Source organism: Heloderma suspectum, chromosome 1 (assembly GCF_057233095.1).
Source record: "Heloderma suspectum isolate Gila_16-S chromosome 1, 16-S_ref, whole genome shotgun sequence".
NCBI classification, from domain to species: Eukaryota; Metazoa; Chordata; class Lepidosauria; order Squamata; family Helodermatidae; genus Heloderma; species Heloderma suspectum.
The window spans coordinates 64,082,570-64,108,543 of NC_139458.1; the positions used below are offsets into that span (position 1 = coordinate 64,082,570).

The window sequence follows — 25,974 nt, forward strand, 5'->3', positions numbered from 1 at the left end:
GTGATATGGATAGATTTCTGTGAAGCCTGTTATGAACAGTACTCTTATGCTTTTTAGACAGGTAAATATTTAAGTATAGGAACTGTGGTTATAGCTGCAGTTCAAAGATAAATTCTGATGTTAATTTTTAAAGACAAACATTGATGTGTCTGTCTCAGCGCAATCATATCGAAAGTGTTACCATGCACATAAGGTGTATGGCTTCTCATACGATTTTTATTTATTTATTTACTTGCTTATATACTCACTACATTTCTATACCATCCAGTACCCAAAGCTCTTGATGTGCCAAATGTGCATCTTCACTGTGAAATAAGCATTGTTGTTTACATAGCACCATCAGTGTGCATGGCACTTTTCAAGCAACTTTTCCTGTGTAACATTTGTGTGCATGTTAATACACAGATCTACAAACAGTACTGTCAAACGCTGGCCCAGGTTTGGTAGCCAGAAATTTTGTGGTCAAGAGATGTAATGTTAAAGCATGGTTTTGTGTTACAGGAATGAGCCTAGTCTCCTGATTGGGTAGCACAATCCATGGCCACAAGATCAGAAGCTTCCGTTTTTTATTAAGCCACAGTCTAGAATTACATCCAAACCCTAAACTATGGTTAATCTTTTCTAAAACAACCCAGCTTCATATACTACAGTTTGAAGTTGGCTTATTTTAGTAAGCCATACTTAAAACCAACCGCAGTTTGGGTTGACACGTAATGCTATGCTGCCATTAGTCAAAAAAATACTCCTCCTTGTGGCCACACCAAAGAGAGAGGGGGAGTGAATGAGTCTGAGGCTTGCATAGGTAGTTGTTCTAACACTAAACCATGCTTGAGGAATGGTATTACATCCAAACAAGGCCATTATGTTGGTGCTAAACAGCATAAACCCAATACATTTGAAGAAATTTAATAAATATATGAAATCTATCAATATATTCAATAAATGAATTTATCCAACCATTTCTTTCTTACTTTTTCTTCCTTTCTTTCTCCTCAGATAGATAAATACATAGGTGTGTGCAAGGAAGGCAGGAAGAAATGCGCACACACGCACACCCAATTCCATCATTCTATCCCATGTGCCCAGCATTCCATCATGGAGAATAAGCAAGAATCAACATCCACAGTGGCACTATTAAGGGGAAGGGCTATGCAAAGAGTCACAGGCTTGACTCTCAGTAGCAGGGGTCTCCAGGCACAAGAAGCAGGTTTAGCCCCAGTTTTATGTCAGTGGTGTCTCCAAGTTCAGTCCTTTTCTTTCTTCCATATCAGTCAATGTTGCCATTCCACTGCTGATGCTGGGTGGTATGAAACCACACTCAGCGACAAGAGGTCTGCAGTGGTAGAGCCCTCCATCCATAGGCACACACGCACATATACACAGGGGTCCCCAACGTGGTGCCCGTAGGGACCTCCAACGGTGTCCGTGAAGCTCTTCCCTCCTTGTCCCTTTAAAAAATACATTGTTTGAAGAAAAACCTTGGGAAATGTTAGGGCAGTCTTCTTTCTCTCTCTCCCTTTCTAGCCTCTAGCCCTGCTCTTTCTCTCCCCTCAACCTTGCTATTTCCCACTCCCTCCCTCCTAGGCTCTAGCCTCACTATTTCCCCCTCTGCTTTAGCTCACTTTTGACTAGCCAGGTCCCCATGGCAGCCATTATGTGACTACCCACATCCTCCATTAGAGACATTTTGTGGTGGTACCCAGAGCAGTTTCTCAAATTCCCAAATGTGCCCATGAGTCCAAAAAGGTTGTGCAATCCTATGCATGTTTAGACAGAAAAAATGTCCTAACTGGACAGAACACTGCCTGCATATTTTCCCTTATAGTGGCTTACATTAAAGGACTGGAGATTGTAACTGAACACTGAAAACTCATAAAAGGGGCCTGGAATATTGCTAGGGAGACAATCCCCTGCTGCTATGGCTATACCCCTGAACTGTCCCAATACATGATATAATTCATTTCCTGGCAGTGGTTGAGTTTTATCACAAACTGTAATCACAAACCCTGTTTTATGAGATCAGATAGGATAGTTCTTATGTTTAGCTCAGACCATGGGCCTCACTTAGGGTGCAATTCAGCCAAGGCTAAACTTTTTAAGCCTCACTGACATTAATGTGAGAGAGTTACCATGTGCCTTAGTCACCGCTGACAATATCAATGGCAGAGCATTAATGTGATGTGCAGTGCAATTCTCTACATGTCTACTCAGAAGTAAGCCCCATTTAATATTATGAGACTTGCAGTAAGATACCTGTGCAGTCTTGGGCTGCAATCCTAAACAGGGAAACCCTAAATCCTAATTAGGGGGTAAACCTCACTGAATACAGTGGGACTGACTTTCAAGTAAACATCCATAAGATTGTACAGTCATTCACCCATGCAAATAAATGAGGCTTCTGTCTTTACATTTTGCCTATATTGCATCCTTCGCTTGTTTTTTTTATTTTTTGGCACATTACTAATTCTGCACACTCTTGGACTAGACTTGGCTTGACCCATCTGTTCTCATTCACTCCCATGCATGGACAGAACATTGCTGCACAACGTCAAAACAAAATGGAATGAATGTCTGTGCTGTATGTCAGTGTGCATCTATGGAGGCCATGTTACCCTGCCAGGGTGATTCCAGTCAGGCTGTTTAGAAATGTTAAAATGAAATGAAACTAAGTCAATTAATTAATAACAACTGAGGTTCAGGGTTTAATTGAGGGCCTAAGGTGAAGCAAAGACCATTAACCCCAGACGGGCATTAATTCACAAAGAAAAATCCTGGCTGAGATTATTTCTAATACAATGCAGCTTAAACATTTTCCCATATCGAAACATAGTTTCGCTTTTTGCCCTTTGTACTAAAGGAGAGGGAGGGGAACGTAATGTGGAAAGGAAAGTGGCTTGGATGTCACTGCAAGCTCTCTCAGAAAATGAATCCACTTAGCCAATCATATCGTATTTTTCAGTTCACATGGTTGATAGCAGCAATAGAGCTGCGTCTGTGCTCAGTCAAAATCTATTACCCATTGCATTTTTAATTAACATTTAACAATTAAACGAGTTTAAATGACTTCTAACTCTGCAAACTTTTCTAATAAAATGAAAGTGTGACAGGATAAGTACTGCAAGTTCATGCTGTAAGATAAATTCTAATGGCAATAATGATTTGCATGGTGCAGGTCCCTGCCATTAGCATAAATCCTGGGTTATATACCAAAATCATTAAGCAAAAAATGCAAATCACACAAACTTCAATAAGATTAGAACTGTGAGTGATTGGTTTGGCTAATCAACCAAAGAAAATGCTTTCTTAGTTCTATTTCAAGTCTGTTGAAGCTTATACAGAAAACTTTGTGTGATTTCTAAATGGCTTCCACAGCATCATTTTGTAATTCCCTCTGGTATATGATTTGTTTCACGCATTTTGGTGACTGCCAACATGGAGTATACTTTATTTGTAGGGAATATTTAACCTGCATGGAACAAAACCAAAGAAACTGATATAAAAGTTTTTAAAAATATATTACATGTTATTAATTTTCTTACAAATGCACCATGTTTTGTTATATTTACAAATATCATATTTTAGAATATTTTACTACCCCAAGCCACATTCAGATGTATCTTGCTGTGGTAAAATATCCCCAAAACAAAGCCGTGTGTATGGTTACAGAAGAACTGCACTTAATTCTGCTTACTTGTATCGTGGGGCATTTTTTAAAAATCCCAATATATTAACATTGGCTGGGACAACAACAACAACAACAACAAGAACCCTAGTGGCAAAAATCTATAGATTTCTTGGGGTATTTTTTTTTATCCCAGGCTCTTTTTAGTTTTCAGAAAGAAAACTTTATGGGCACTCAAATCTGCTTCCCTGAATCATTTTTTGTGGAAATATTTTACCCCAGCGTGATTCACTTGAACAAAAAATATCTCACACCCAAGGATTCAGTCGGGTTTTAGAGGAACATATTTTGTTCGAGGCATTTTTAAAAATTGTGTGTAGAGAAAGAGAACTAGATGAAATTTACGGATGTTGTTTACTACCATGCAGGTGAACATTTCCTAAAAGGAATACATTGAAGGTATGCTTCTATGTAAGTCCTGCAGTAAGATCACCTTGGGTAACATTTAGCCCATATTGTCAGATGAGGTTAATATTCTATATTGATAGCGTTAGGGGCAGAAATCACAATAGCCCTATTCCTATGAGATGGTGCTTCAGCATATGATAAGGCTGCGTACCTACCCTGTGGCGAGGTGACACCTGAAGAGTGGGAAAAGATCATATAAATAACATTGAAGGATTTTTTTTCTCCTGATCGTTATAACAAAGCCAGTCTCCCATCTGTCTCTCCAACCCTTATTAATTGCTTTTATAGATATATATATTCATTACAAGAAAAGCAGGAAAGAAATCCATAGGGATTTGTCTCAGAGCAGGTGTCCTGTGTATAAGAAACTGTACAGAAGTAAGTGTGGAGATGTTTGTGTGAGTTGTCATGTGACTGAAAACACCAGCTGAGGACAGGAGGCAAGAATGGCACAAAAAGTAACAAAAACAAGTAAACTAGCCTTTGTCCAGATATTAAAAACCATTGCATTGTCATTAAGATCCTCAGTTGCTTATTCTGGAATATCCCCATTGTTTTGAGTGGGACAATTGAAACAAGAAACTTTGAGGATTACAGCCTGGCCATGTTTTCTCCCCCTCAACATAGCACTTTTGTGAAAACATTATTGCAAACACTTTAAAACAGGGTTTTATGTCTCTTGGAATAAACTCTGTAGTGGCCTATGAAAACAAATGAATTAATTTCAGGTAATTTTACCGTCAAGTCTTGATAGGGTCACTTCAAAGAAGCTTTGTAGCATCTTTCAGAGTGCACAGAGTTTGGAACTGCGTAACAGATGTTGTCAGTGAAGAGAACCAGCACTAGAAATCACTTTGACATAAGATGAGTTCTACAAGTCAGATGGCCTTAATGTTTGTGTACAACCATATGGAGCTGAGCACATTGTGAGCGGAGATGGGTTAAAGACGATGCAGACAACAAGCTTGGGTTGAAAATTGGGCCACATTTATTGAAATACCTGCAAAGGGGTAACTAGGACGGGCATCTAACTGTGTCAGCAGCTAGCTGGCACTTCTTGGGCGAAAACACACCCAGCCTGAGAGGTGGCGGTGATCTCGCCATCCCTCCGGACTGCCCCTTCTGGGGGAGGTAGACCTTCCGGTGTCACCCCCGACCTGGGGGGTGAGTAGGGTTGGTCTCCCAGGCAACCCTTATCCCCCCACCGAGCTGCACAACCCGTTCGGGGGGCCTCAGGCGTCACCTGTCACCATAAGGTGCCTCTGCATGCATACCATCCCTATTTTCCTGTTTTGCCCATCCTAGCCGCCAACTGGAAAGTGACCGATGATATAGACCGTATTCCCTTACAGGACACACTTGACCCACAAAACAGTGTGACATAGGCAAAAAGGACTCACAGTAATAGGCCAATCGAACTGTGAGCCAAAAAATTCCTACATGGCTCCCAAAGGGCAACTGGTAAGAAACCCACACTGCTTAGGGGAGGGTGGGAGGGAGCTGCATCAAGCCAGAGAGCTGAGATTGGGAGGGGGCTGAGTTTAAGGCAACTCAGCCTGCCCCTCCCTGCATGGTGGTGCCACTGGGGTGCACCAATCAGAAGCCCCTATGTCTTGTCACCCCACCCGCCCGCAGTGCCCCCCCTTTCAGCCAGACAGGCTGGCGCCGGGGTTAGGGCATTTGCGAGCGGGGATGGGTTAAAGACGACACAGACAACAAGCTTGGGTGCCTCTGCATGCACACCATCCCTTCTTTCTTGTTTTGCCTGTCCTAGCTGTCACAGGAGTCACAAGCCTAAATCACTTTGACATAAGATGAGTTCTACAGGTCAGATGGCCTTAATGTTTGTGTACAACCATATGGAGCTGAGCACACTGTGAGAGCTAAGTTAACCAAACTAAGAGTGCATCAGCATCCACACAGCAATTTCAATGTCAGTTGGACCCAACAGTCAGATGCCCAGAGTTACTGACCTGATGGGAATGATCCCTGTATACAACAATGAGGAATAACTGTAGGATCCTCCGTTACGAAGTCCACACAGCTGTCTTCTGGGTGTTAATATGGTGGAGTCTCCTGAAAACAGTTCTCTTCTCCCAGGACACTTCCCATGTTGCTGTGTTAGTCCAAGGCCTGGAAAGAAACAACAGGAGGAGCTATCATTCAAATCATCCTAATATACAATGGCTTGGATCCATCAGCAGGTGATCCCTCTGTGGAGTACCACACTGACTGGATGCTCCCACTGGCAGAAGAGCAGAGAGGCAATTTTTGCCAATTCTCTCTCCCCACTGCATCCCCTTGCACCCCCAAAAATCTGCTCCAGAGAGTTGGGGGCCCCTCTGGAACAGTGGGAAGGGGTGGCACAGGGGAGGGTGAAAACAGCAGAGGGCAGGTGAAAATTGCCTCCCCAATCTGTTTCACCACCGAAAGCCTCTGCTGGATTGGCTTTCTTTCTGTCCATGAAAGAGAACTTCAGATCCAACCCATTATAAAATGTGCTGGAATAATTTACAGCATAACTTCATATAACTCAAAATATTGTAAGTGTTTTAATTGTCAGTTATAGGCATACAAGGTCCAATGCTGAATAAGTAATAAACAAAGAAAAACCTGAATAAGTGTGACCTATATTTTTGTAGCTAGGTACAGGTAAGTAGACCAACTGTATTTTATTAACTTTTCTACTACTCTGGTAGTCCAAAAGGAGGCATATGCATCACTTCAAAAGGAGGGATGTGCTTCTGAAGGTGCAATTTGGGGTTGTTCCTTTACTGATATTAGGAAAAAACAGAAACCAGGTTTCAAGGAAATGATCTTCCCTGATAACCCCTCTACCTGCCTACTTTGGTGAATTCATTTTTCGACTAGAGCAAATTTCCAAATCCTAAACAGCCCTGGATTGTGTATCCATTTATAGTTTTCCTTTCCTTAGCTTTTTCCATTTTAGCAGTGTGTATTGGTTGGTTACAAGCATCCTTAACAAATTATAATAAAGGAAGTGGGGATCAGGGCAAATTGCACTATTTCTGAAATTAGGCTAAATATCTGTTCCCAGTATTTATTTGTTTATTTCTTTATTTCGGGGGGGGGGACTAGTGGTCCTCCAGATGTTTTGGCCTACAACTCCTATGATCCTTCACCATTAGCTAGGCAGACTAGAGCTGATGGGAGTTGTGGGCCAAAACATCTGAAGGGCACAAGTTGCCTACCCCGATGTATTTAATCCCTTTCTTAGCTGCCTTTCAAGAACAGTGCATGCTTCCAGACAGAGTTCTATTGCTAATAATCAAAAGGCATTGGGCAGCTATTCCATCTTTTATTCCTTAATGGAGTTTTTCTGTTAAGAAAAAAATGGGAGGGTACAAACTGAAGACGGCATCATCTGGGCGCCCTGTAAAATTCTGTGAATGAGGGAGTACAACTGCACACAATAAAAGCCTTGTCTGGGAAGCATCCATAGTCTTCCCAATGTGGCTTACAACATAAAAGCAATATAACGAATATATTAATAAAACATATTAAATATAAACAATTTTAAACAAAGCCAACGCAATGCAATGTAATACAGTACTCAGTAGGAACAGGACGGGGCCACCACATATGGTAAGAGGAGCCCTGCTGGATCCAACCAAAGGCCTAATTAGCCCAGCGTTCTGTCCACACAGTGGTCAGCCAGATGCCTATGGAAGCCCAAGAGCAAGACATGACTTCAGTAGCACCCTCCAGCTCACATTCTCCAGCAACTGGTATGCTTAGGCATGCTGCCTCCTATACTGGAGGTAATACATAGTCATCGACTGGGTTTGCATGACACAGCAACCCATTGTGCGTGCGAAGCCACAGTGCGTTGTCATCTCATGCGAACCTGGACTGTTCCTGCAGGGTGACTTGTACGTGAGCAGCAAGCCACCCTAACAATCCATGGCTTGTTTTGCGGGATGTTGTACCCACGATGGGTTGGTGTGCCGTCCGAATCCAGCACTGCCAACCCATCACGGGTTGTGGGCATCAGCAAGCAAGCTGCTTGCCAAGAGTGGCAGAAACTCCTTCTGCTCTTGCTGAGCGCCATACTGCAGTGACAGCCCCTCCACTGGTGGCTGTCACTCATACAGCAACGCTTTTTTTAAAAGAAAAAAAATGCACTCTGACATTTGCGCAAAACGGGGCTGAATTTTTTTATTATTATTATTTTTTCATCCCCCCCAATGTATGCAGATGTCTTTGTAATTGGGGGGGGGTCAGTTTTTTGCAAATGCAGAAGTGCACAATTGCGGCTGTCAGATATATATATAGCTTTGCCTTGCCTATTGCCTTCTGACAGTGTTTCAGCTGTCAAAGTATGAAGCATACAAGGTAATTGACAATTTGCAGTAAAAGGGGAGCTCCAAAAATGGGGTGGGCCCTAGAACACCCTTAAAGCCACTTGGGGGAGACTCAGGGAGGGGTGGAATGGAAGGATAAATCCCACACTTCAAAACGTGGTGCCCTCACATGCACTCCTGAGATTTTTGGGTCCCAACTGCAAAGAAACCTGGCTGCCTGGAAGGGGGGCCTCGAAAAAGGCCAGGTCTTACAGTATTGTGACAACCTGTTAATCGCCGCCGAGACCCCACAAGACTGTGAACAATATACCCGTGAATTGCTCAATTTGCTGGCCACCTGCGGGTACAAAGTCTCTGGCAAAAAGGCGCAACCCATAAAAGCTGAAGTCACCTTTTTAGGCTATAAAATTTCAAAAGGCCAGCGCCACCTTGATCATAGCCAAATATAGGCCATTCAAGACTACCCCTCCCCGAGCTGCCCGTGTGAACTTCGGGCGTTCTTGGGCCTCACCGGATTCTGTCGCTTATGGATTGCAGACTATGGTGGCAAGGCTAAGCCACTCTATGAATCCTTGACAAAAGAAGGGGCTCTCAATTGGGCTTAGACCAGGGATATGGAAAAAGCCTTTCAAGAGCTTAAACAGTCCCTAATTTCTCCCCGGGCCTTGATGATCCCAAATCCTGCCAAGGCCTTCCGCCTCTTTGTGCATGAGCGAAAGGGGGTGGTGGCAGGTGTGCTTTTCCAGGAGTATGGGCCCTCCCCCTCCCCCTAACTAAAATCCAAAAAAACATCCTGCAAAGGGATTAAGTTGTCCCCGTTCGAGCTCATGTTTGCGCAGCCACCCCAAGTTCTGCCCCCAGGACAAAGCGAGAGAGCCATTTGGGAAGTGGGAAAGCAAATATTGTGGGACCATGTTACTAGTTTGCAGTCTGCTTTGTTTCAGTTACACCGCCATGCCACAGAGTTCCAGTCTTTGCCGCTTGACCAGACCATCCACCCTTTCCACCCCAGAGACCAAGTCCTGGTCAAAAAGTAGAAAAAGGAGCCCCTGACTGCCAGGTGGGACAGACCCTATACTGTGGCCCTGACTAGCCACACAGCAGTAAAACTTTTGGGGTGAGATAGGTGGACTCATCATACTAAGATAAAAAAGTATCCAGACCAGACCTCTGCATCCTGTCCCAAAGGAGACCCGGGGTCCACAAGCAACAACCCTCTGCCCTCCCTGACCCCGGACGCTTGGGGAGGCACAGGGCAAGATTTAGAGACAGCGTGGGACTATCAGGGTCTTGAGTAGCTAAAGGGCCTTTTTCGCCAAAAATGAAGTGGCTGTGGGTCCTAGCACTACTTTCCAATGGAGTAGTGGGAGCAGGGCAATTTTGTTGTCAAGAAAATGGCCAAGCTGACTAACGTGTTTAATGCTCGATGAAAGGCTTTTAAGGGGGGATTGATAGAACCAAAGAGGCACCATCTTAAAGTATTGGCAGCCATCCAAGGCAGCCTCCTACAGTGGAAAGTCCCAGAGGAAGGTAGTCTTATCAACTGCCTTGTTGACACCAACAGCAACGGTCTGTTTCATATCAGGTACAGCCAGAGGAGCCCCCCCGCCTCGAGTAGCCGCCACTCCTGCAGCTGGTTAGAACCAGTTCCAGCTAGATCGCCTTCTGCCCAGCTTGCAAGGACAGGTCAGCCGTAGAGACATGTCAACTATGCATGCTTAATGAAGTTCATGACTATTATGTGGCCCACCCCGCATAGCTAATGGGGTCATTATACTGAATGTATATAAGCTGTACCAAAAACATCTAGGGTGTGGTTCTCCTTTGTGGCGTTAGCCACGAGAATCCACCCGAACAGCGCTGTTTGTCTCCTGCAATAAAAACCGCGTTGGACTGAATCTCAGAGTTCTGTGTATCTCTAAGGGGATATTGGCATACCCCTCCTAGAGGGAATGAACTTAAGTCTAATTTGTGCAACAACAGTGAATCTCGTTCTGGAATAGGATTGTTTAAATTGCATCCCACAATGCTTGAAGTCCCATGCCCTTCCCACCAAGTTCTGAGACCACTAAGCTGTACAAAGTGGACACTGACCCTTTTGATGTGGATGAAAGCTTAAGACAGAGATATTCAAATGTGGTGAATGGCCTATTTGCTTCTGGGTGAGTTGCCAGTTTAACTGTAAATGCTCTAATCTGGGATCTGAACACAGGTGAAATCAGTGTCTCTGCCATTTTTTTCTGTGATTTGTTCTTAGATTGCAGAGCAATCCAAAGAGAAGGAAAACTCATGGCAGAGGACCAACAAATCCAAAGCCCTGCCACGCTTACATCAGTGGGGCAGAAGATGTGAGAGGACAACTGGAAGGAAAACAAGTAAGCCACCTCTAGGCCAGCATCCTTTCCCCCCACTGTTGGGGAATGAGAGGCAGGGCAAATCCTTCCTGGAACTGCCACTGTTATGCCCTCTTTTTGCCATTACCACTGTTGGAGTATCAATGGCAGAATGGCAAGAGTGGCAGAGGTTTCCATATGCACAAGGAGGAGGTTTGTGAGGGTGTATCTCCCTTTCTACCCACAGACCTCCCTCTCCACAGGGGGAGAGGGAGAACCATACCATCCTATGGTCCCTGGGGCACCCTCCCAGGAACTGTAGGATTGCAGTCTTAATAGCATTCCTCTTAAAAACAAGTTCTCCATGTGGCACAAGAAGGACTTCCTGAATCTTTGTTTGGTGATGACCTCATGGATGTTTCCACTGTGGAATCAAAAGAGAATCTGAGGTATCTTTCATTCCTTTATCTTTTCATTTGTGAGCCTTTCCAGTTGGACAACACCAGAATAATTGGTTTGATAATGTCAGTGGGACAGCTCAATAAACAAACCAGGTAAACTGGAACATTTGAATTTAAGCTAATGTGACCCCTCTGAAGTCAACAGTCACGTGGAATCAATGGTGCTAAATGAGCTGGAGTTCATGTGCTCCCGCTTAATTGGTTTTAAATTGCAGTCTTACAGCACAATCAAGTGTACATTAGGCACACTTAAGTCCCGTTGGAATTAACAGGAGTTAAGTGCGCCTAAATTTCTCTGGATTGCACCCTTAGGCTCTCATCTTTCTATTACTTTATATAATAGGGTTGATTATCTTGAAGACTTCTGAAAGAGATGAAAGGTGCTGACTCAGCTTTTCAGTCATGCTGCCCCTGCCACTTAGCCAACTTATACCTGTGGAGTGATGCTATATATCAATGCCGTCTAGTCAGAGAGGGTGGCCTCCTGTGGCATCTGTGATTAATAGATGCATATAGGCATGTTACAGAACTGTGTTATGGTTATAAGCTCATCAATATATAGTGTTATAGATGGTTATAAAATATAGTTATAAGCAATCCCCTGATCTCTTGGACTCTGACAATCTAAAATTGATTAGCCATTTGTTAAAACATTAAGCATTCATTAGATCTTCATAAATGAAAAATGTAAAAGGTGTCTGTAACAGCTTGAGAACAGATAAATATTTATTAAATACTATAAAGATCCCTATAATGAACTATGTTATTTTTCTTCTAGACATCACAGGCCCTATAATGTTAACATTGCCTTGATTTTCTCTTTGTAGGTGATTCCATTTTGGAATCTCATGTGCATTGGTTTAATCCAGGAAAACTGAACCAGCACAGGGGATATTGTGAATGGAGAGGTATAACAAAAGGTTACAGTAGATGGAGGTAGCATAATATGTAGACATTCTCTTGGTCTTGTTCTGATTTAAACTCTTACTTTCCCAATGAGCTCATAAAAAGGAATGATTTGGCTTAAATGCATGATGGTATCTTAGCAACTTATCCAAAATCAGAGGATGTCTCTGGAAAAAGTGAGAATATGAGGGCCAGGATTTTATGATCAAAGCTGGGGAGTGCCCAGAGAACAGCTCTGTCCATTCATTGTCCATTCAGGCTCTGTTTGTTTTCTGATCCCAGCAAGTAAGAGCCACCTAAAAGTAATTCTGAGTGATCCTATGAGTTCCTTGCTGGCATGTCCTTCTGTCTAGGTTGCACAGAACTCTCCAGGTTCAGAGTCTGAATTCTAAACATTATTATAGGGAAGAGGTGAGAGGAGGGACAGCTAACAACAACACCAAAGAACAGGCCTGGTAGCAATCTATTTGAGAGGGAACAATCCTCACTTTTTGACTTCTTTGATTCCAGACTTATCCTGCCTAACCTCTATAGGTTTTAATTCTTTTAAGGCATTCTTTAAAAATAAAGAAGTTAGCCTTCATGTTTCCAAAGAACATGTGTTTAGTTCAGTGATGCTGGGGAAGGTGGGGAGCAATTGGATAACTATGAATGGAGAAAATGCTCAAAATACAGACTAGAGGAAATAATGTGGGAACATTCATTACAAGAGAACATACGTAAGGCTTGGGGGAGAGGGAGAGGGAGGAACAGGCCAATAAGCAACCAAGCATGGCAAATACCGAAGAGAGAAGTTACTTTCTGTTTAAAAGATGACACCTCTATCCACTATCCGATAGCTTAAAGAAGCCTTGTTCTTCTCTGCAGGGAATAGGACACCTGTGTAATGACCCGATAAGGTCTTACCCTGCTTGATTGAGGGAGGCTTGCCCCTGCTGCTTTCCCCTGATTGGGGAAAGGGCAGCTGCTACTTAGGTCTCTGCTGACAGCGGGCCTTTCCGTCTGTCATCCTTGGGGACCCTGCAGGTTGTCTCCAGTTATGGCAGTGTGGACTGGCTGAGCTGCCTCATTTGAAAAGTAGAGAGGATCGCAAGATTCATTGTGGAAAGACTTTGTGGATGGGAGCATGAAGTATGGGGGAGGAAAGAGTGACACCAAGAGAGAAAGAGAAAATGTTTGCTCTCTCCTGCTAGCTGTACATAGCATTTCGTTTGACTCTGAAGTCGGAAACAAAGATGGTTAAAAGGCATTATTAACAGGAAGAGAATATTAAATTGACGCTGAACTGGAATAGCTGAAAGGGAATTAAAATTTGATCTAGTAGAATTATTTATAGCACAACATTAGAAGTTAGTAAGCTAATTCCAAAATCTGCACTTCCTTAAAAACTGTGGCAATTTCTTTACAATATGATGTTATTGTAATTAGCAGTGTGATTCACCATCTGAACAAGGATAGTAGCCAGCTACGAAACCCATGTCATGTAAAGAAAGGGTTGTTGTGCGGGGGGGGGGGGGGCGTGTTCCTGCCATCTTTGGTTTCTCTGTGTGTGTGTGTGTGTGAGAGAGAGAGAGAGAGAGAGAGAGAGCGCACTATGAAGTCCTCTGCTGAGAATAAGAAGCAACATGTCCTGAAATCCCTAGGCAGATTCCAAAGCTTTGTGAGAAATTCTAGAATTATGCCTAGGCAGTCAATCCATGAGACAATGATAAATTAAGGTGGCTCTTTCTTTCTTCATTAAGAACATAGATATGTCCAATAATGATTTGCTGCCGTCATTATATTATTACTTGATTATTCTTGTTTTCGTTTCTTCAGGGAGATGTCCCCTAGTCCTCTACTGGTAGCTCTTTTGCATCTAAGCAGCTCAGAAAGGGAGGGGGAAAACACAAAAAGGTGTTGCAGGAGGTGAGAGGAGCTGAACCTCATTTTATCCCGTTCTTTCCCATTGGAGTCGGGTGGATTCTAGATTCTGTCATGGCATAGGCTCTTGCAATAGTTGTGGGTGTGTCCATGCAATGAGGAGAGTTAGGAATTGGTTTAGGTGTGCCCCCCATACCCTGCCCATACCTTGTCCTGTTCTTGGCCACTCTGTGTCAGGGACTTGGCCAGCGGAGCCAAGTCCCTGACACAGGTTCTGCTGACGGAGCTCTTCCGTCAGCAGAACCTTCTGCCAGGCCAGCTGCCCAAGGGCTGGTGGTTCTGGTGGTGAACATTTTGTTCCACTGCTATAGCACCCTCTCCACTGTCAGAGTAACATTTTCAAGGGATCTCGGGGATAGGTTTGTACCCTTAAGAACTATTGTCTGTTTCCAGGCTAATTAATATCAATAATGAACTGTTCACATGAATTATTCTGGAGGATTCCTGGACAGAGGATTGCTCAGCCTAGAAGTTCAAAAGGGATTTGAGAGTTGGCTGTATGCTACCTCCAATACTAGAGGAAATAGTTCCTGTATACCAGTTGGTGGAGAACTTGAGTGGGTGCGTGCTATTGCACTCATGCCCTACTTGTGGGCTTCCCACAGAGAACTGGTTGGACACTGTTTAGGATGTAATCTTGTATTGTTCAAAATGGCCTGAAAATACTTTCTGTAAAAGCTTTCTAGAAGCATCCCATGATTTCTTCCCTTCCCTTAATTTTCATTGTCTCTTCATTGTTCTCCATTTCCTCCTCCCCCTCATTTGGAATCCTCTGCAGGGGTCCAGATTGAGGGGCAGCTTGCGAAGTTTGCATAGTAACTAACTACAGTCAACTTGCCAGGGCATTATAAAGAAAGGGATTTTTCTAAAGAATGTTTTATTGTTTGGCTTTTTAAAACACTTTGCTGGGTTTTTAAAATTCAAAATCTGTGCTCAACAGACAAAACAGTTAGAAAATGCAGGCAACACTCTATCAAACACACCCAGGGTTAAATATGGTTTCATTCCCTTTAGGGATCTGGAGCAAGATCTTCTCCACTAGTGTAAATCAAAGTGGCTTGATTTACTGCCGTGGAGTTAAAACTGATTTACATCAACTGCAGATCTGCTCTACATATGTAGCTTAATTTTTTTCTTCCTGCACAAAGCTCTTAAGATGTTTCTTTAGATTGTTCTCAAATTGCCATAAATACCATGCTATAGACACCACAAAAATAATGGCAAGTTGTAACGCATCTGAGTGACATATAAAATTTGCTCTGTGGCAGATGAGCACCCTGGAGGTGCACAGGTTTGTCATAATATGAAAGGAATCTTGGAGCTGATTAAATTACTTCTCTGTGCCATTGTTAATTTCATGAAAGAGGAGCATATATATACATGTGTCTGTGTCTGTGTGTGTGTGTGTGTGTGACATTTTTTTCATGTTTTTAAAGATGTATCTTGATCCACTAGGAAAAGAAACCCAAAATGTAAACCTTATAATATGAGAAGTGCTGAATGGTTCTCATATAACTAATGCCGGGTCTCCAGCAAAAAAACAGACGAGCCTCTCTTACCCCCTGTGCTGCCACTGCTTTTCTAAATGCTTTCAAACAAGACTAGACTAAAGGCTCTCCTTTACTGAACAATAAGCAAAAAAAAAAAAAAAAAGACCACTCAGAAAAAGGGAACAGTCATGTAATAACATTTCTTATCGTTTCACTATTGGGAGGGCTGTCTCCCAATCTTCACCTAGGGATCCATGCAGCTGACCAAAGATGAAGCCAGCCTCTTTTGTGGGCAGGGAGTCTTTCCCATTTTCCAGATCAAAGTAGTCACCACTTTCTCCCCTGACCCCCAGTTCTTCTCTCTTGTCCCCACTCCCCATAGATAGGCACAAAGATATTTGGCCAGGAACACCCATTTATAAGGAGTGGAGAACAGCATGGGTTGGATCCAGAGTTTTATATTCTGCTGGTGAGCATATCCCCAGGCAGAGTTCCACTCAGAACACCTCCAGTGGCACAAGGAGGGTGGGGGTTGACAGCGTAATTTCACCAGTTCCCCCTCCCACTGCAGCCCTCAGTGCTACTTCCTCCACTATTTCAGAAGCTTCCTCACATGTCCGGAACAGATTTGGGGGGAACATAGGGAATAGTGGCAGGCGGGGTTGTTGGTGAACTTTGTCTCGCCCCCCCCATTCCAAGAACAGGAATGCTCCGTTGGAGACTTTTGCTGGATGCATCCCAATGATTGCTCCTTTCCACGCTTTATAGAAGGAAATGAACTCTCTTTATTTTAGTCAATTTTTCTCAATCCCAAACTGTCATCTGTTTTGGAAATTTTTGTTTTGAAACATTTCAAACATTTTTGGAGTTTGTTCAATCGAAGAAGGTGCAAGAAGCACCCTGCAGACAGCCCCGATAGGTAGCAGGAGTCCTTCCAAAAAGATGCCCTCCCAAAATTGCTTTTCTGATTTTTGTGCGCATTTGTGCTGGGGCCTTTTGGAGTCTTTCCATTAGAATTTCATTTTGCCTTATTGCTATTACTCTTACGTTCTTTTAGAGATTTTTAATAGATTTTCCACTTAATGTATGTAGAACAAATGTATAATTTGTTCTTCCAGGGCTATACATATCTTAGCAGTAGTTCATGATTTTGGATGCATGAGATTAATCATGTCCTAAAGGGGGTCCAGAAATTGTTGAACACTCAAGGTGCGTTTTCACTTTCAGGCTGATTGTTACTAGCACAGTACATGGAGAGACGCTACCAGAACAAAGTGTGTTTGCATGTGTCTTTGCATGTCTACCTATCTATATGGAAGGGAACACTTTGCAGACTTCGCCCCCTTCTCTTTAAGGACAGACTTGGGCTTTATCAGGCCAAATTTAAAATAACATGCTTGAACCACCAAGCAGTTAGAGCGTTTATATTTAAACTGATTCAGTCCTTTTGGAGTAAATGTCACAGAAGAGGGTTTAATATTGATGGTTTGCTTGGTTTTTTTTGTTTTTAGAATATCTCCATTACAATATTTCCATCAAAGGAAAATTGTACACAATAGGCATCAGAAGTAGCGCTAGCACGTACGTATCTGTCCATTTCAAAGATGTAAAGATATATGTTAGCTTTACTGTCAATGTCTATTGTGTACAGATTTCCTTTAATACACACCTGAAGAAACTGGACACCATCAGCTTTGATAAAAAATAGTTCAGGGAACTATACACTTCTGGCTCATATGTGTCCACTGGAATCATGTTAATAACATGTGGCCATTTTCTAAGCACTCCTAGTAAAGGTGTGAGAAAACGATGGAAATTCTGGCCTGTCTCATCTCAGGGTCCAGCAGGAGACTGCACATGAAAATATGAGTTAACTCTATGCCTATCTTTGGGAAGTCATGTACATCTGAAATGGGAGGAAAATGCAGCCTATGACTTTGGCTTTGCAAGCTCTCTTGATGAGGCCTGTCAGAAGCTTATTACCCTGAAATAAATGCTCTTTGGCTGTCTTTTTTGCTCCTTATTGAAAAGAAAGCAAAACTGTAACCTGATTCTTAAACAAATTTCAAATGGTGTCATCATTGCTAATGGTTCTTTTATAATTCAGTTCATCACTTTAGGCAAATAGCTCTCATTCATAAATTCTCTGATTGTCAAACCAACATAAACGATCGTTTATCAAAATGCAATAAATCTCAGGAAGCAATGGGATAGTACAAAGAAGACTTGCTGTTGTGTACAGGGCTGCTGCTTTGGCTATATTTGAAAGGCCAACCATGATCGGTTCGGCATTCAACTGTTGCTATGAGCTGCATAACATTTTGCATTGAAAGCATTCAGTGTGTGTGTGTGTGTGTGTGTGTGTGTGTGTGTGTGTATTAGTGGCCCTTTAGAAAGGGTAGTTGAATCTCTGAGCTACTTTCGGCAGTGCTTGTGCTTCTCCAGATGGTATGATATTAACCTCTTAGCTTAAACATCTTTTTAGCATTCTTTACTTGAAGCTAATCTTTGATGGAAAATCAGGCAAGCCATTTGAAATCTGTCAGATCTTCAAGATGTTGCCATGCATACTTTTCACTTTGGAAACCTTGAAGGCCCTGACTTAAAGCTAGGAGAAGCAGATCAGAGGAAGATGCCATGTAAGGAAATGTCACTTACATATCCAAGCTAAAATTAGGGCTAAATTAGCTGTTCTCCCAAGATGCATTTTCATGTATGAACAAGGCCATTTTTAGATTCACTTTGGGTAAGAATCCAAAGCTCATCCACCCACCCCTAGTCAATTCATCACATAGTGTTCATTAAGCGGGAACTAAAATGTAATCTGAACCCTGGGATTGGTATGTAAGGAGGGTCTGGTGTTTTATCTGGGGGTGGAACCACTCCTGAAGAATTTTGTATGGCCAAAAGCCAGTTCACACATTCTATAGCAGCCATTCTTCCTGTATCTTCATTACAGTGGGAGCTTATGCAGTGACGCTGAGGGAAGTAAGCAGTTGTCACCACTGAACAACAATGAAAGGGCAGTGGCAGTGCATCATCTGGTGGCAGTGGAAGCAGGGCTGGCTGAGGCAGCACCATGCAATCAAAGTGGAGAGGGTTCAGAGGAGGGCAGTGAAGATGATGAAGTGGACAAGGTGCTTTCATCTGTAAGGCCAGCCACTTACTTACTTGATCCCTGCCCATGTTGGTTAATTATTAGCTGCAGAGAGAGGCTGGGTGAGGGGATCAGGGCGGTGGTGAACGCCTCCCTTGAGGAGGGAGTGATGCCATCAGCCCTCAAGGAGGCAGCGATAAGACCGCTCTTAAAGAAGCCCTCCTTGGATCCTCAAGTTTGGAACAACTTTCGCCCAGTCTCGAATCTGCCATTTTGAGGCAAGATTATTGAGCGGGTAGTGGCAATACAGTTGAAGGCACACTTGGAAGAAGCCGATTATCTAGATCCATTTCAATTGGGCTTCAGGCCTGGGCATGGGACAGAAACAGCCTTGGTTGCTTTGGTGGATGATAAGAGGAGGGCTTTAGATAGGGGTGAATGCTCCTTCCTTGTTCTCCTTGACCTCTCAGCAGCTTTTGATACCATTGACCACGGTATCCTCTTGGACCGCCTGGAGAGGATGGGCATTGGAGACATCGTATTACAGTGGTTCTGGTCCTTCCTCTCCGGCAGGTGCCAGAGGGTAGCACTGGGAGAGGAGGTGTCGGACCTGTGGCCACTCACATGTGGGGCGCCACAAGGTTCCATCCTTTCCCCGATGCTATTTAACATCTATGTGAAGCCGCTGGGGGCTATCATCAGGAGGTTTGGGGTGCAATGTCATCGAAATGTGGATAACACGCAGCTCTACCTCCCATTCAAATCTTCACCAGGGTTGGCTGTGGAATCCCTGTCTAAATGTCTGGAGATGGTGAGTGGCTGGATGGGGAGGAATAAGCTGAAGCTGAACCCTGACAAGACTGAGGTACTTCTGTTGGGAGACAAGAGTAGGTTGGGGGATGTTGACCTGGTGTTGAATGGGGTATGGCTACCCTTGAAAGACCAGGTCCACAGCCTGGGGGTCATTTTAGACTCCCAGCTGTCCATGGAGGCTGAGGTGTCAGGTGCGCCCCTTCCTTCCCGACCATCTGCTCCCATCAGTAGTACATGCCCTGGTTTCCTCTCGTTTAGACTACTATAATGCGTGGGGTTACCCTTGAAGATGGTTCGGAAGCTGCAGCTGGTGCAGAACGCGGCGGCTCGCCTGATTAAAGGCAGCAGCTGGCATGATCACATCACTCCAGTGCTGAAGGAGTTGCACTGGTTACCAGTTGTTTTCCTGGCCAAATTCAAGGTGTTGTTTTTGACCTTTAAAATCCTATGCCCAGCCTATCTCAAGGAGCGCCTCCAGCAACACCAGGCAGGCCACTTAACAAGATCAGCCTCGGATGGCCTTCTCTCTGTCCCATCAGCCAGGACAGCTAGGGTGGTGAGGACGAGGGAGAGGGCCTTATCTGTGGTGCCCCCCACTCTGTGGAACTCCCTCCCTAGGGAGGCATTTGGGGTGGGTTAGGGTATTTTTCAAACCAGCTTTTGCACTCTCCTCTTTCACCCTCAACAAGAGGCTCTTTAGATCCTCTTCGCTTTCTGCCATTACAGTGGTATTGTCTGCATATCGGAGGTTGTTGATAATTCTCCCGGCAATCTTAATTCCGACCTGTGATTCATCCAACCCGGCGTTTCTCATGATGTACTCTGCATGTAAGTTAAATAAGCAGGGTGACAATATGCAGCCTTGTCGTACTCCTTTCCCAATTTGGAACCAATCAGTTGTTCCATGTCTGGTTCTTACTGTTGCTTCTTGGCCCTCGTACAGGTTTCTCAGGAGACAGGTAAGGTGGTCTGGTACTCCCATCACTTTAAGAATTTGCCACAGTTTGTTGTGATCCACACAATCAAAGGCTTTAGCGTAGTCAATGAAGCAGAAATAGACGTTTTTCTGGAATTCTCTTGCTTTCTCCATGATCCATCGAACGTTGGCGATTTGATCTCTAGTTCCTCTGCCTCTTCGAAACCCAGCTTGTACTTCTGGTAGTTCTCGGTTCGCATACTGCTGAAGCCTAGCTTGTAGGATTTTGAGCATCACCTTGCTGGCATGTGAAATGAGCGCAATTGTGCGGTAGTTTGAACACTCTTTGGCGTTGCCCTTCTTTGGAATTGGAATGTAAACTGACCTTTTCCAGTCTTGTGGCCACTGTTGAGTGTTCCAGATTTGTTGGCATATTGAATGCAGCACTTTAACAGCATCATCTTTTAGGATTGTAAATAGCTCAGCTGGAATACTGTCATCTCCACTAGCTTTGTTGTTACTAATGCTTCCTAAGGCCCACTTGACTTCACTCTCGAGGATGTCCGGCTCAAGTTCAGTGACCGCACTATCATGGCTATCAGGGACATTCAGATCTTTCCTGTATAGTTCTTCTGCATCTGGCCCCATCACTTCCTAGCATATAGAAGGGGAAGAAATGGAATCAGTGACAGATTTTACTTTCTTGGGCTCCAAGATCACTGCAGACGGTGACTGTAGCCATGAAATTAAAAGACGCTTGCTCCTTGGGAGGAAAGCTATGGCAAACCTTGACAGCATAGTAAGAAGCAGAGACATCACCTTGCCGACAAAGGTCCGTCTAATCAAAGCTATGGTTTTCCCAGTAGTAATGTATGGCTGTGAGAGCTGGACTATAAGGAAGGCTGAGCGCCAAAGAATTGATGCTTTTGAACTGTGGTGCTGGAGAAGACTCTTACGAGTCCCCTGGACTGCAAGGAGGTCAAATCAGTCCATCCTAAAGGAAATCAACCCTGAGTGCTCATTGGAAGGACAGATACTGAAGCTGAAGCTCAAATATTTTGGCCACCTAATGCAAAGAGAAAACTCTCTGGAAAAGACCCTGATGCTGGGAAAGACTGAAGGCAAAATGAGAAGGGGACGACAGAGGATGAGATGGCTGGATAGCATCACCGATGCAATGAATATGAACTTGAGCACACTCCGGGAGAGAGCGCAGGACAGGAAGGCCTGGCATGCTATGGTCCATGGGGTCACGAAGAGTCGGACACGACTGAATGACTGAACAACAAAGGGTATTTTTAAATAATGTTTTAATGTATAATTTTACTGTTTTAAATTGTACCATTGTACATCACGCAGAGTGGCCAGGTGACCAGCCAGATGGGCGATTGAGAAATTTAATAAATAAACAAGCAAACAAACAAATAAATAAAAAAGATCAGGGGTCTGGAAACAAAGCCCTATGAGGAGAGACTGAAGGAACTGGGCATGTTTAGCCTTGAGAAGAGAAGACGGAGGGGAGATATAATAGCGCTCTTCAGGTACTGGAAAGTCACAGAGTACTTCAAGTCACAGAGAGGAAGGCCAGGATCTCTTCTCAATCATCCCAGAGTGCAATACACAGAATAATGGGGTCAAGTTACAGGAAGCCAGATTCCGGCTGAACATCAGGAAAAGCTTCCTGAGTGTTAGAGCAATACGGCAATGGAACCAATTCCCTAGGGAGGTGGTGGGCTCTCGCACACTGGAGGCGTTCAAGACGAGGCTGGACAGCCATCTGTCAGGGATGCTCTGACTTGGATTCCTGCATTGAGCAGGGGGTTGGACTCGATGGCCTTGTAGGCCCCTTCCAACCGTACTATTCTATGATTGTTCTATTCTATGTGGTGTTTGAATGGCTGGCAGCACTCAGCATTGGCCACAGGCGAATGATGTCATCAGCCAGCACTGAGTACCACTGGCCATTCAGCAGCAGCACAACTCTCTGGTGCTGCCTAGACACCCCTTCCTCCACCAAGCGAACCTGCTGGCAGCTGCTTGTTTGTTTGTTTATGACATTGCTATGCCACCCCATAATGTGGAGTTCTCTGGGCAGCTCATGATCACTACTATCATTGGTCCCATTGCAAGAACAGCCATTGCAGAACAGTCATTGCTGCAATATGTGAAGCAGAAGCTATGCCCCATGAAATTCATGAGTCCCCACTCCGCACAGGAGTTCCCGCCATCACATATGCAGAATGATACTGTCTGCTTTTGCAAAGCCATAACACATCCGTTGTCTGCATGTGAAGTGAGAATCAAGACTCCACTCATGATCTCCATGGTCTTTGTGCACATGCATATTTGTGCATGTGCATATTTTGCGGCATGCGATCTGTGTCAGTGCAGCTTTCATTTCTCCATTGGTTTGCATTAGATTTTTAACTTAGTGAAACTGCTGGTGGACATTTTTCTAAGAAATCTAAATGGTGAAACATCATTACTTAGTGTAGGCAACCGGGCACCCTCCAGGTGCTTTGTACCACAGCTCCCATAATCCCAGATCATTGGCCATGCTGGCCAAGGCCTATGGGAGCTGGAATCTCAAAAACCTGGAGGACACCAGGTTGCCTACTCCGGAGTCTGTATCACTGCAGAAATGAGATAATTATATTTGATTTGTCTGAAGAAAACCTAGATGTGCAGCTTTATTCTGAAAGATGTTGCATGGGAATCAAACTATATACACTGGAAGAAGTGGGAAGAAGGGAAGTACAGATATTTGGCTGTAGCTTGCTCAACACTTTTCTTGAGAATTGTTATGGAACCATAGTAGAAACCATAGAAATCTATGCAGGCTAGACATACTATGTTCTAAAACAGTTGCTGCCAACGTTTGCGTAAATTGTGGTGGTGAATTCATTTATGGTGCATTTGCTGCATTCCACTCAGGTGAAACATGAAAGAATTCTGAGTTGAACTAAAAGAATAAGCACAATTCTTCAGATGTGGAGGACTATACATGTCCCTACAATGTCATTACATTTTGCCTGAAGAAAAATCTGAGGTGAATTTGCAAGGTTCTGCTTAGAGAAAACATCCAAAGAAACTTAAAAGAATGTCAATAAAATAAACAAAATTTCTTGCCAGTAGTTGTAGTGGGCTACTCCACATACATTTCTTCTCCTAATTTCCTAAACAAGAATAGTTCAATTAAAACAACCACACCACAGTGTTTTCATAGCAATTACACGAAGCAGAATTAATTTCACGTATGGATTGTTCCATTCTCCATGGCAGTGGTTTTCAAACTGTGTTCTTGGGAACCCTGGAGTTTATCAGTGGTTCTTCCATGAGAAGATCAATATGGTGGAAGCACTTCCCTAAAAGATGGCTCCCCCACCACCGCTGAGTTTCCCATGCAGTGCATACAAGCAAGGAAGTACTGAGTATATACTAGATCATGCTATCAGTTTGCCTATTTATTTATTTATTACATTTGTATCCTACCCTATATCATTAAGATCTCAGGGTGGCGTACAGATAAAATCAATTTAAACAGTATAAAACAATAAATAATTTAACCAGCTAAAAGCCTATTAAACCAGCTAACAACAATTTAAAAATCTAAAACAATAAAACAGTTAAAACAGTGTGCAGCTTTAGGGAATTCAGTTAGCCCTCAAAGGCTTTAGTGAAAAGCCATGTTTTAAATTGGTGCCAAAATGAAAGCAACACCTGCACCAATCGGGCCTCCAAGGAGAGGGCATTCCACAACCAGGGTGCCACAGCAGAGAAGGCCCTCTCCCACATCGCACTGCAGTATATGTCTTGCACTGGTGGGATGCAGAGGAGGGCCCTTCCAAGAGATCTCAATCCTCAGGCAGGCATATATAGGGAGAGGTGCTCCCTCAAATATTGAGGTCCCAAGCCACTTAAGGCCTAGCTCAACAGAAGCCCAACGGATCTGAGCAGCGCCCTGCCTTAGCAGAGAGTTTGCCTCAGAATCCTTTACCAACTGTTAAGTTTCCTTGGCAAATTAACTCATGGGACAAGGTAGAACATTTGAAAACTACTTTTATAAGTTAACACACCTCTCTCCTTAAGAATACCCTGCTTTTTAACAACAAAAAGGGAGGCTGTGTTAGGAAATGGGGGAAGACGTGCTGAACATGTATTGCAATTAGCTCACATTATAGAAGTTTATTAACAATGGATGCAATCCATCAATCACTGCTTGCACAAGAGCTTTCATTCCTTTCAGTGGGGCTTGCTTCAAGCTTCTGTACAAGACCCACTGAAATGAAGGGAGATGGTACAACAGCAGTGCCTGGTGAATTGTGGCCACATCTCTCTGAGAGTCCCATTAAAATCTGTTCCCAATGCCAGACATATTTCATTTCATCTTTTACTGCCTTAGTCTTCCATTGGATCCTACAAACATCTGATTAGAGTTACCTCAAAAGTTTGGAGTTTATATTAGAGATGAGAACAAATAAGAAAAAAGCAAAAAGCACCCGGATCACAACAACCTTGAACTCTGAGAAAGTTCAGATCTGGATCCAGATTTTACAGCTGGGCCCCATCCCCTTATTTAAACATCTTTCAGGACTGAAAACTGTTGCAACAGAAAATGTTCCGTACCACATTTTGTGTAGCTGCTTGTATTTTCTGTTAATTATTCCCACCCAGTATTTGCCCTTTAATCTCTTTTTTCCCTGCAGTAATTAAGAACGTTACCTAATGCCTGGTCTATGCAGAGACATTAATCTCAGTGAAGGCTGCATTGGGGCTGACCTTGGAAAACTCCGCTGTAAGTGACATAGGGTTGTCCATACTATTAATACTATATGAACGAGACCTGGAACAAAGTGCTGCAGGGTGGAGAGCTCTTAGTCAGTGTTCCAGCCAGCCCGCCCACCCCATGCCATCTCTCAGGATACTACGTTCCAGCTCCCCCATTTTCCATTCTCCCCCTATTCTATGGCCACTCAGCAAGCTCAGTCACCATTGGGACGTTTGTGGGGATCCCCTCCTCCTTAGGGCTTTTTCCTAAAGATTTGCTATATTTCTGCAAATCTTATGGTTCCTCCAAACATGCTGTTACTTCCCTCTTGTGTGTGGATGAGCTCTCCACTGTAGCCCCGAGATTCTTGTCCTCATCAGTCAGTGCCAGCTCAGACCCCATCAGCATATATGTGATGGTAGGATTTCTTGCCCCACTTTATACTTACTGGCATTAAACGTGCCCCCAGAGGAAGGAGGCATGGCCTTCTGGGGAACCCCAGGGGACCACATTGGACCTCAGGCAGGCCATATTTGGCCCCTGGGACTGAGGTTGTGCACCCCTGCAGTAATATAATTTGGATGGGACTGAGGCATCTGGGGAGCTGTGGCCAGATGTTTTCTCCAGGAAGGATGGAGCTGGCACATCAGTTGAAGCTGGGCAAAGGCACTCCTGGCCAGGGCAGCCAACTGGCCATTGAGGAACAACACTGGGTCCAGAACACCCCCTACAAACTGCAATCTGCTTGCATACAAGGTGGGAATCAGGTGGAACATGGTGGCTGTTTCCCTCACCTTCCACATATTTATTGGTTATTTTATTTTATATTATATTACATTTTTTCTCTTGCAA

General features: G+C 43.8%; 1 long non-coding RNA gene across 6 annotated transcripts in view; it reads right to left on the reverse strand.

The window, feature by feature from the left end:
• The window catches only part of LOC146357293 (uncharacterized), a 534,301-nt gene that overhangs the window by 467,534 nt on the left and 40,793 nt on the right, over positions 1 to 25,974 (reverse strand). For all 6 annotated transcript variants that reach the window (XR_014789209.1, XR_014789215.1, XR_014789207.1 and 3 more), the window contains exon 3: positions 6,064 to 6,223. This is a non-coding gene — a long non-coding RNA (uncharacterized LOC146357293). The remainder of the gene's footprint in view (positions 1 to 6,063; positions 6,224 to 25,974) is intronic.